Source organism: Zosterops lateralis (genome assembly GCF_965231275.1).
Source record: "Zosterops lateralis genome assembly, chromosome: 35".
Lineage (NCBI taxonomy): Eukaryota > Metazoa > Chordata > Aves > Passeriformes > Zosteropidae > Zosterops > Zosterops lateralis.
Window position 1 is genome coordinate 2,308,945 of NC_139795.1, and position 12,052 is coordinate 2,320,996.

Sequence of the window (12,052 nt, forward strand, 5' to 3'; positions counted from 1 at the left end):
CATTAGGAGGGGAACCAGCAATTGAGCAGAGTCAGTTCCTCTGCTGGTGGTTTTGGTTTTTTTTTTTCCTCCCTTCACTCACTGGAGTGAAGCCACCAGTCCACGGCATGTTTTGGGATGTTCCATGTTTACCCCAACCTGGTGACCGCACCCTGCTCCACCAAAAGCAGCAATTTCCCAGAAGGGGACAATGGGACCGGGATTTTTTTCCTGGTGTTGCACAAAGCTTGCTGAAAGCTAAATAACCATCACGGGGATCCTTCTGAACCGGAGAGACCTTGAGCTAGCATTCAACACACAATTTCAGGGATGAAAAGGAGCATTTCCAGGAAAATTCATCCACTGGATGCTCTTGGGTGTTGACAGTTTTGGCTTGATCTTGCATCCCTTAGAACAGAGGGGATGAAGAATTGTTTGAGTGGGAAGAAGATCTTAAAGATCATCCAGAACTTCACTGAAATGGCAAATTTCTAGAACTGAGACAAGCATTTTTTCCAGAATGGAGACCCTGGAGTTGCCAAAACATCATAAACTCATCTGAGGAACCATCTCTTCACTCTTGGATGGAGAGCCCAAATCTCCTGCTCAGATCCAAAACCCTCCCTGGGCTTTATCCTGTTCAATCACCACAAAACTGTGGGGTTTCCCTAAATATGATCCCACAATATCTCAGGATGGAGGAACATTTAGTCGAAAAAAATTTAGGTAGAATTTTGGAGAGTCATATCCAAGGTCTTTGCGGATTGCATTTATGGAATCTCCTGATTTAGCTGGAATTGTGATGTGGAAACCGGGGGCTTGTGGTGCTGTGTTCAAGGGATCCCCTCAGGAGAAGCCACAAATGTGGTTTTTGCCCAGAATTTTTGCTTTTTGGTGAAGTGTGGGGGGCGTTTCTGTGGTTCCTGCTGGATTCCCAACACCATGTTCCTGGTTTGAAGGTAAACCAGCAGGGGAAAATTATCCCCACACAACTACCTTAGAGAGATTTTAATTCATAGTTACAATTTAATAGAAAAAAATTACAATAAATGCAATGAATACAGAAAAATGGCTTAAAACCACAAAGTCCCCCGTGAGTCAGGGTGGTGGCCACAGGCTGATCAAGGAGTAGTTTCAGTGCATTGAAATGATATTTACAGTCTGAACTGGTGGCCCTGTGGAACTCCTGCCCCTGCTCTGGATCCATCCACAGCGTTGATGGAGCCTCAGAACTGAGACCTGGAGATTATCCGTGGTCAGATTCGGGGGGGCACATCCCCCAGGGTGGGGAATTTCACAATGGAATGGGACAATCCTGTGAGTCATAGGATGTTTTTGGGGGCCCTGGATGTCTCTTGTAGCCGTGAGCTGACGATGGCAGGGACGACTCCTGGTTAAAATTGGGTGACAAACACCCTTGGAAAGTTTCCTTCTAAGAAAAACTGAAGGACTGAAGGGTGGTTTTTTTTTTTTTTTTTTTTTTTTTTTTTTTTTTTTTTTTTTGTTGGGCTTTTTTGGGTTTTTTTTGGGTTTTTTGTTTTCATCTTTGGAGCATGTCAGCATTTAAGAAAATCCACGTGTTCAATTGGAAAAAGGTAAAAGTATCAATTTTTTTTTTTTTTTTTGAGCAAAAAACCTCCTTTGTTTGTGTCCAGTTTCATGTTCCATGATTTGTGGCGCGCTGGTCGTTCCCCAATGCTGAACTCCCAAAACCCCACATTTTCCCCACATGGAATAACAAATCCTGAGGGATTTGGGAACTGCACAGTGAAACTGGCCGGGACACACATTCCCAGGAGCAGCAGAGGGTTTGGAGTGAAGGCAGGAGGCTTCACACTGTCCTGATTAATGGACCCGGATTAACGCGTGTCCCAACAAGTCGTTTTGCGACCAACCACAATGACAGGGATTTATTTTCCGGGCATCAGCAATCCACCTGTTGCAAAAGTTGTCACTCCCATCTTCCTGCTGATTTCCTGAAGGTTACGGGAAGGTGAGTTTCTGCCCGGCACCGGTTGCATCACAAGGCAGGAGATCAGTGGGAGAGGAGATGGTTATTTCCTTCCAAATTTCTGTTTTGAGAGTTTAAGGTTGACTTTTCGCAATGGAAGGAGTGGGGAAAAAGTGGGATTTCACTGCACGTGTTGTGTGGGGCATCACCCATGTGTCAGAGACCCCCTGGGATGGAGGATTTGGTCCAGCTGGGAGCGTTTCCCTGTGGAGATGAACAAGGGCCGCGTATGTAAAGCACGGGGAGGGAAAACCCCGTGCGGATTTATTAACGAGGTAATTAGCCCTAATGAGTCCCTGGGCCGGCAGGCACAGGTTGGAGAGGTGCGGGCAGGTCCTGTTGAGGAAAGATGCCATTTCCCAGCCTTTTATTGTCCTTCACTTCCTGCTCGCCCAGAGGATCCCCGGGATGCGCCTCTTGGCCTGTGCTCGCGGAATTCCCAGGCAAAACTTTTGGGAATAATTCCAGAATAATAATAACTGGGGGAATAATTCCAGAAATTAATGCACCAGGGAGGAGCTCCTTGGATGAAACTGTCCAAAACTGGGTTTCTCTTCCTGGGAAGGATGAGGAGCTGATGGGGGAAGCCCAGAGGGGTTGTTACAAGCTGCTCACCTGGAGTTTTGAGGGGAGAAACCCCATTTATTTTCACTGGAAAACACCATCTCCCAGGTGGGAAAACACGAATTTCTTCTCTCCAGACGGGGAGACTGACCATGATCAGAATCCGATTTTACTCAGGTTTTCCAAGAACTCACACACCATTTCAGTCAGGTTAATAATTTCTGCTACCATAATTAGGTTAAAAGATCACACGAACAACTCACACATTTTTCAACACATCCATGCAGGGGGTTGATTGAATCTTCTTCTCTTGAGCAGATTTTTAATCCCATCTTCTCATGAGCCCAAAGTTCTGTTTGTTCTTTCCGGGGCATCCCGGTCACCGGACTGGATGTGCTGATTAAATCTGTCTCACTCTGGTGAATCCCCGCAGAGCAGAGCGGGGAGCGGGGACAATCCCGGGGTCCCCGGGGGTCTGTGCGGGGTCTGGGGGCGGCTCTGCCATCGGCTTTACCTCTAGAGGGCTCCGGGTGAGCGCAGCTGCTCCTCGGCATCTCCCGGATACCGCTCGGGCTTCCGGAGCTCAGCCCGGCATCGCCTCCTTTGTGTCCTGCGGGAGGAGCTTTGCGGGCCTGGGGCCGCCGGGGGGCTGCGGGCATCGCCCCCTCCCCGCCTGGGGAGCCTCGGCGAGGGAACGGGGGGCGCCTCTCCCGAGGAAAAGCCCCTGGAAGCGGCTCCGGGCGCGGGGGCGGCAGGTAACGGGGCGAGAGGGGAGCGGGGCTGTGGCTCGGCTCCCAGCGGGGCTGGGGAGGGCGGGGGGCGCGTTCCCGGCGGCAGCGGCTCCTTTAGGGAGAGGAAAAGGGAGGGGAAGGATGGAGGGGGAGCCCCGCGCTCCGCAGGGACGGGGATGGTACACCCAGGGCCCCATCGGTGATTCCCCCGGCGCGGGGAGTGCGGGAACCGGGAGGGAGACGGGGAATGGGGTGGGATGGGGTCTGCCCGAAAGGCGAGGGGGGAGAGCAGCGACCCTCCCGCCCCGCTGCTCCTCTGGGGATGCTCGGGATTAGTCCTGGAGGTGGAAACACCACATTCCTCCAAGTGACCGCAGGAAAAGCATCGAATCTCGAGCAGGAAGCGCTGTGGGGGGGAATTCCTGGATTTCAAGGGGTTTCTCCTCCCTGCAGGGGGTTTCGGAGAGCCCCGAGGGAGGAATCCGCGTTGTCCCTCCGGCCATGGAGCCCTGGGTGCTGCTGGATCCGCGGCAGAAGGCCCTGTACCTCGACGTGATGCACGAGAGCTACGAGACCCTCATGTCCCTGGGTAAGGACACCCCAGAAATCTCTTTTTCCTTGTTCTTTATCCCCCTATCCTTTCCTTACTCCAAGCGAAGCAGTTTGGCAGGAGGGGTGGAGGGATCTGGGCAAGTTTTCAGAGGGATTTTCCCAAGCTCCAGCCCTTTATTTAATTCTTTTTCTTCAGGAAGATGTTATTGATCTCTCCTCATTTAAATTGAAAATATTGGCACTGGAGTGCCCTTGGCATCTCCACATTTCCAGTTCAAACTGGGATCAGGTCCCTGTTGTATCCCTCTTCCTCCTCTCTGGGAGAACAAGATTTTTAAGAGGAATCCTGTTATTGCTCTGTTGTTTTAAATGTTACCCCTGCTCCAATCAGTGCCATGCCCTTCCTTTTTCCTCCTCCTCCTGTTTCCCAGAGGCTCAGGGGATGAGGAGTGAAAAGGTGAAATTTTTACAGAGAACCCTGTTGCTACTCCATTGTTTTAAATCCTGCTTCTCCCCTTTCCCAGCAGCTCAGGGGCTGGTGAGTGAAAAAGCAGCGGAGAACGGAGCGTCGGAGAGCAGTGCTGGGCTCGGGCCACACTCATCCCACAGCCTGGAGAGGGAGAAGCCCCTGGGCTCCAACAGGCGCAAAGCGAAGCGCCCAGACAAGGCCGTTCTTCCCGGGAACCCCAAACCCACCGTGCTCCCCAAACTCGGCCGCGTCAAACCCCTGCGTGGGAAAGGCCCAGCCCGGGAGCGGCCGTTCAGCTGCGCCGACTGCGGGAAGAGCTTCCCGTGGGCGTCGCACCTGGAGCGGCACCGGCGCGTCCACACGGGCGAGCGGCCCTTCGGCTGCCCCGAGTGCGGGGAGACCTACAGCCAGAGCTCGCACCTGCTGCAGCACCGCCGCACCCACGCCAGCGACCGCCCGCACAAGTGCGGCGACTGCGGGAAGCGCTTCGCCGTGGCGGCCGAGCTGGCGGCCCACGGCCGCGGCCACGCCGCCGACAAGCCCCACAAGTGCGGGGACTGCGGGAAGGGCTTCGTGTGGGCGTCGCATCTGGAGCGGCACCGGCGCGTCCACACCGGGGAGAAGCCCTTCGAGTGCAGCGAGTGCGGCGAGGCGTTCAGCCAGGGCTCGCACCTGGCCAAGCACCGCCGCAGCCACACGGGCGAGCGGCCGCACCGCTGCCCGGCCTGCGGGAAGACCTTCTGCCAGAGCTCCGACCTGGCGCGGCACCGCCGCACGCACCTGGGCAGGAGGCCCCTGCGCTGCGGGGACTGCGGGAAGCTGTTCCGGGCGGGGCCGGCCCTGGCGCGGCACCAGCGGTGCCACCACCGGGAGCACTCGCACCGCTGCCCCGACTGCGGGAAGGGCTTCGTGTGGGCGTCGCACCTGGAGCGGCACCGGCGCGTCCACACCGGGGAGCGCCCCTTCCCCTGCAGCAGCTGCGGCGAGCGCTTCACCCAGAAGGCTCATCTGCTGCAGCACCGCAAGACCCACTCGCCAGAGAGGCCCTACAAGTGCGGCGACTGCGGGAAGCGCTTTGAGGAAGCGCCCCCGTTCCTGGTGCACCGGCGTGGCCATGCTGCGCACAAGAGCTACACCTGCAGCGACTGCGGGAAGGGCTTTGCCTGGGCCTCCCACCTGGAGCGGCACCGCCGCGTCCACACCGGCGAGAAGCCCTTCAAGTGCCCCGAGTGCGGCGAGGCTTTCAGCCAGGGCTCGCACCTCACCAAGCACCGCCGCAGCCACCTCCCCAAGGCCGTGGTGCTGTCGCCCCTTGCCAGGACACGGCTTGTTGGGGACATGACTGGAGCTCCCAGCAGTGAGGACCCCTAAGGACTAAGACCTCCCTCAGAGTGGAGAGACAACCGAGAGAAAATTTGTCTTGGGGACAAAAGCCAAAGGACACCAAGTGACACTTGAAGGGCACTGGGGTGGGTGGCAGGGGAGCTCTGTTGTGGTACAGGGTGGGATTTGTCTGCCCTGGTGTCTCCGCACAGAAATGGGTGAAACATTGCACCTGCTGCAGTCCAGACCCCAGAAAAGGGACAACCTGGGGGAGAAGGAGCCTGTTCCCAAAGGAAACAGTGCTTGGCTCCATCAGGGAAGGGTGGGGGAACCAGGGCTGGTTCTGGTGCAAAAATCCAGTGGTGTTGTGCCCACTTTGTGCTGCCAGCAGGCGGGAGAAGGGGATGGAGAGGGCAAGATGCTCAGGGTGAGCAGGAGGTGCTGGCACAGGGCAGGAATAAATGGGAGCCCTGCACCCCATGGACACCTGTGTCTCTGTGCTCCGATCCTGTGCTCATCTGGTGCTTTCCCTGCTCCAGGCAGGAAACCCCACGAGCACTTTCTTCCCCAGAGACAAAACCACATGGACACACATGGAAAGGTTTTGCTTTTTGGCTCAACTAACTTCTACTTTATTAACTGTCACTCCAAGCCCAGGAAACCTGGCCCGGCTTCTCCAGCGTTCCCACCTTAATGCATCCCACCCTGTCATTTGTACACCCCCAGCAGAGTCTGGGGAGGTCCCAGCGGTGCTGGTGATGACTGCAGGTCCCCAGGGCTCTTTTCTGAGCTGTTTGGCCCCTAAAATCCCCAGGGAAGGGGGTTCCCTGTGTGTTTTCACCCTGCCAAGCACTCAAGTTGTGCCCTCCCTTTCTACCCTCCTATGAGTAGGGCAGAGGATGAGGAGTTATAGGGAAAAGTGTCTCCCCACCACCCCAAATGACACCCACCTCTCCCCAAATCCACCCTCAGTCTTCCCATCCCTCCTCCCCCTGTCTCCCCCCAAAACCCTTGGCAGGCACAGCTGCCCCTCCCTGTGCCCCCTTCCCACTGCTTCAGCCCTCATCCCCCACCCTGACCCTCGTTCCGGGGTATCCTGTGCCCCCCAGGCCCTTCCCCATCCTGGGACAGGAGTACAGACCCCCCTCCCACCTTGGCTGTGGGGGGTCCCCAGAAGTGGGGGGGGGGGGACTCTGAGCACCCGAGCCCCACCTCAGGAGCTGGGGGGAGGAAGGGACACCCAGGGCTCTGGTGGGGCATCGCTTTGCAGGGTGTCCCCCTCCCCAGGCCTCCAGACCCCAGTGAGGGGCAGGAGAGCTTTGTCCCCCCGGTCCCTGGGCACTGCAGACGGGGAGGGCAGGGGATGTTTCCGCAGAGCAGCGCTGGGCTCCTGAGGCCAGAGCTCGGGGGGTGCGGCCGTGCCGCCCCCCCGCTCCCCCTCCCACCAGGCGGGCGGCAGCAGGGACAGGGGGCTGCGGGGGCCGGCGCTGTGCAGGCGCCGATGGGCGGCCAGGGCCGCGCCGAGGCCGAAGGCTTTGCCGCAATCGGGGCACTCGTGGCGCTTCTCGGGGCCGCGCTGGGCGAGGTGGGCGCGCTGGTGGCGGTTGCGGTGGGAGCTGCGGCCGAAGCGCTTCCCGCAGTGGGCGCAGGAGAAGGGCTTCTCCCCGGTGTGCGTGAGCCGGTGTCGGTCGTAGTGGGAGCTCCAGGAGAAGCCCTTCCCGCAGAGCCCGCACTGGAACGGCTTCTCGCCGCGGTGCAGCCGCCGGTGCCGCTCCAGCCCGGCCGGAGAGCCGAAGCCTTTCCCGCACTCGGGGCAGGCGTGGGGCCGGCCGGGGCGGGCGCCGTGGGTGCGCAGGTGTGCCAGCAGCGTGGAGCCCACGGCGAAGCTCTTGCCGCAGTCGCCGCAGCGGAAGGGCCGCTCGCCCGTGTGCACCCGCCGGTGCCGCTCCAGGTGAGAGCTGACGGCGAAGCCGCGCCCGCACTCCCCGCAGCAGAACGGCCTCTCCCCGGTGTGCACGCGGCGGTGCCGCTCCAGGTGCGACACCCACCCGAAGCTCTTCCCGCACGCCCCGCACGGGAACGGTTTGGTCGTTCCCTCTCTGGCCCCCGTGGCGTTGTCACCATCGTTTGGCGGCTCCGCGGGGCCGCGCCGGTGCTTGGCCAGGGCTGTCCCGCAGCGGAACCGCCGCGGGCAGTCGGGGCCGGGCACGGGGCGGTGCTTGAGCAGCCCCGAGCCGCGGCTGAGGCGCTTCCCGCACTGCTGGCAGCGGTGGGGCTGCGGTGCGGGGTCGGCCCCGGCCGGGGGGGTCTGGGTGCCCTTGTGCCTGAAGCGCTGCGGGGCCGTCGGGCGGTCGAGGCTCTTCCCGCAGTCGGAGCATTTCCGCGGGGCCGGCGCTGGCTCCTCTCCTGCCCCCGCACCCTCCCCATCCCCATCCCCATCCCCATCCCCACCCCCATCCCCACCCCCGGCGGTGCTCGGGGCGATGATGTGGGTGCGCATGTGGCGGTCCAGGTGGGAGCTCCAGGCGAAGGCTTTCCCGCACTCCCCGCACTGGAAGGGCTTCTCGCCCGTGTGGATGCGCCGGTGCCGCTCCAGGTGCGAGCTCCATGCGAAGGCTTTGCCGCACACCCCGCACTCGAAGGGTTTCCCCCCCAGGTGGCTCTTCTGGTGCCGGGCCAGCGCCGCGGCGTCGGCGAAGCTGCGGCCGCACTGGGGGCAGCGGTGGGGCCGCGCGGCGCCGGGGGCGTGTGTGCGCTGGTGCGTGAGCAGCGAGGAGCTGACGCTGAAGCGCCGCCCGCACTCGGGGCAGCCGTAGGGCCGCTCGCCCGTGTGCACCCGCCGGTGGATGGTCAGGTCCGAGCGCTGGATGAAGCCCTTCCCGCAGTCCGGACACACGTGCGGGCGGTCGCCGCTGTGGATCTTCCGGTGCTTCACCAGGGCGGATTTGTGGCTGAAGATCTTCCCGCACTCGCCGCAGGTGTTGGCAGCGGGGTTCTCGCTCTGGCTCACGGGGAGATGAGGATGCTCCTTGTCCGGGTTGGGCTTTTCCTCAGCAGGTTCTTCCCGAGGCGGTTCCTGCCCCGCTCCTGCCTCGTGCTCTGCAGGCAGAGAGAGCCAGACACAAAGGAAAGACAAAAACTCTGTAATGAATGTGCTGGGTTGGAAACATTCCTTTATTCGTCATTCCTTTGTTCAACGCTGAAGGTACTTTGGGATCAATCCAGCAAAAGTATTAAAAGTTTGAACTATTTACATATTTTAACAGAAAAAGGAATTAGTATTCATTGCCTCACAAAGTACGTAGTTACCTTCATTAATTAACATTCTATCTTCTACCGGTTATTGATTTATCTCGTCTCACACGGATTATCCACATTTTCTGCCTTTTTATTACCTTTTTTTTCCAGAATGGACATCTCTGGTTTATGTGAGGTGTCTTAGTACCTTTATAAATTCTGCATTTTTGGTGTTCAGTTCTCAATAGCGAATTTCTCTCCCAGGTTTTGTTAAGTTCCTCCTCTAGGCCTGAGAGCAGCGTCCTAAACTTTTGATCTGTTTTTCTAACCCAGGGTTTGCCCATCATCCGTTCCTAAGTCATGGATTAAATCCCTTCTCAACAATTCCCCCACTGCTCCACAGGCCTCTTTTTCAACAGATAAAACTTGTTAGGTAATTCCAGGGCTGGGAACACAAGAAGGTGGTGGGAAAAGGGAAGTGAAGGGGGAACCCTTCTCATTTTTATTTCACCTGTTTGAGGGAGGGATGGGCAGCAGAAAAACCCCTCCTGCATGTGCAGGAGCCTCACCTGCAGCCGGGGTATCCCGGGGTATGTGGAGATCCAGGGCTGTCGCTTCCTCCCCGAGGTCCAGGCGGGACAACAGGTCAGGCTTGGAAACGGGGAATTCTGGGAAACAGAATTTGTCATGCCCAGAGCTTGAGTTTGTGGGGAAAAATAGAGTTTTCCCAACTGTAGGGAGAGGGTTTAGTGATTTTCTCTACCAAAAAAAAAAAAAAAAAAAAAAAGGAAAAGGAAAAGTTGATTCTCACTGCTCCCCCTGCCTTTCCTCATCCTCCTTGGGGGGCAGTGGGTGGGTGAGTCTAATAATTCATTTATTGTTATTATTATTATTATTATTATTATTATTATTATTATTATTATTATTATTATTAGTTCTGGAGGGTGGGTTGGTAAAAGGGGGATTTGCCTCCCAACAAGGTGAATCATCCATCCCACCCCCAAATTTTCCCCCGTGAAGGGGAGGGCTCCTCACCCAGGGCCATCAGGGTCTCGTAGCTCTCCTGCATCACGTCACGGTACAGAGCTCTCTGTCGCGGGTCCAGCACCACGTAGGGCTCCATGGCCAGACCTGGGAACCCAGAACAGAGAGGATCAGGCACTGAAATTTTAATGGATAATTATTCCCCAAGGCTAAGCTGGATCACGGTGTGGGATCCAGGTGGTGAACAAACCTGTCCATCCTTCTGCCCCACAATCCTGCAGGAAATTCCCACCTTTTGCCCCTACTGCTTCAGGAATTTTCCTTTTTTTCCAAAAATCGATAGGCAGGAAGAAGCAGAAAGGGAAAACAGAAACACAAAGATTCCTCAAAAAGCAAAAAGAATAAAGGAATAAGTAAAGGGATAAAGTGTCTCCCAGAAAGAACAAGTTTCTCTCATCTGAAGACAAGGCTCTGCTGAGAGATCTGGACCCTAAAATTAATTTTTGCTCGAATTTTACCCGTATAGTTTGCTCATTCTCAATGCACCAAACCCTGGGTGCTCATCCCCAGAATCTAGGAATGTCTTTCCAGAGAATCCTGTCACAGATTTTCCGTATCATCCCCAAACCCCCACAGCAATCACTCCTCCTGCCCAAAAACGATAAATCACCCCATTATTTCCCCATTATCCTCCGAGCCTTAGGGGAAAAATGAGTTTTTCCAGCTGTAGGAAGAACGTTTGATGCTTTCCTTTACAAAAATCATGGACAAGAAAATTCCTGTTGCTCCTCTCACCCTTCCTCATCTCCCTCAGGAAGCAGCAGGTGTGTTATTAATTTAATTTTTTATTCATTTATTATTATTCCTGGGGGACAGATTGGAAAAGGGCGGATTTGCAGCCTCTGAATGACTTACTGATGGTGGGAATAAACGGCCGATTTCCAGCACGGGTCCCTCCTGCTATTTTTCCCTTTATTTTTATGTTTTGGAGCCCCCACCAGCGTCTCATGCCGCTTCATTTATTGCTCGGTGTTTTGCCATCCTGCTAAAACAAATGGAACTAAAGGGGTCGACACATCAAGGGAACCCCCCGAGGGGGAAGGGCAAGGGGGTGGATTTTGGGGTGGGGGAGTGTTGGGATTTTTTTTTATCATTTTCCCCCTTCCCTGGGACTGGAGAGAGGAAAATCCAGGACCCCGAGGGGTGGATGGAGGAGGGAAGGACGGGGATGGGGAAAAACAAGCCGTTTTTCTGCCGTTTTTTTCCACATCCCAACCCGAATCTCCCCGTTACCTGCAGGTCCGGCTCGGGAGGTGCTGTCGGCAGAGCCCCCCGCCCTTTTATTTGTCCCAAAAAAGCCCTTTTCCCCCCAAAAAAGTGGGGATGCGCACGTGGGGAGCGGATGAGCCCGGCCCCTCCGATATCCTAAGCGATAAGAGTTTAAAAAAAGGAAGGAGGGAAAGAAAAAATTTAAGGGGAAAAAAATAAATAAAATTAAAAAGAAAAAAGGGAGCAGGGAGGAGGGGAGAGAGAGAAAAGGGCTGTGCACAATGGCCGGGGCCCTCTGGCGGCAAGAGCCGCGGGTCTGGGCGGAAATTAAAAAAAACCCGACACTTTGCTCAGTGAAAAAAATGCTTTTTAATGTCCTGGTGGGATTTTTTTTTTTTTCCAAAACGGCACGGGGAGGGAGGGGAGAAAAAAAAAAAAAAAAAAAAAAAAAAAAAAAGGGGGTTTGGGGGTTCTCCTCCCCCTGTGGGGATGGAGATGAGCCCCAGAGTCACTTTGTGGGGTTTCGGGGTAAAAACCGAGGTAATTGGGGGTGTTTTAACCAGTGTGGGCTAAGGGGAAGGGGCTGCAGCGGCCGCCGTGACCCTTCACAGCAGGAAAAGGGGCGGATTTTTGGGGTAAAAAGGGAGTTTTCTGTCAACGGGGGCATGTCACGATATCAAGGAATACCTCTCCAAACGTGCTAGGACCCCCCATGAGGAGTTTGGAGGCCAAAACGTCGTTTCCCCTCACGACAGAGCACGTCGTCATGGCAACGGCGGCCTGCTGCCCTCACCCAAAATGGCGCCCAGGGCTTCATGCCGCAGGCGCCATCTTGAGCCGGGCCCTGCGGGCGGCAATGGGGAGGGCGAGGCCGCGGCCATTTTCCCTCGCGCCCTGCCTGAAGGCGAGGCCGCCATTTCGGAATAGGGCAGC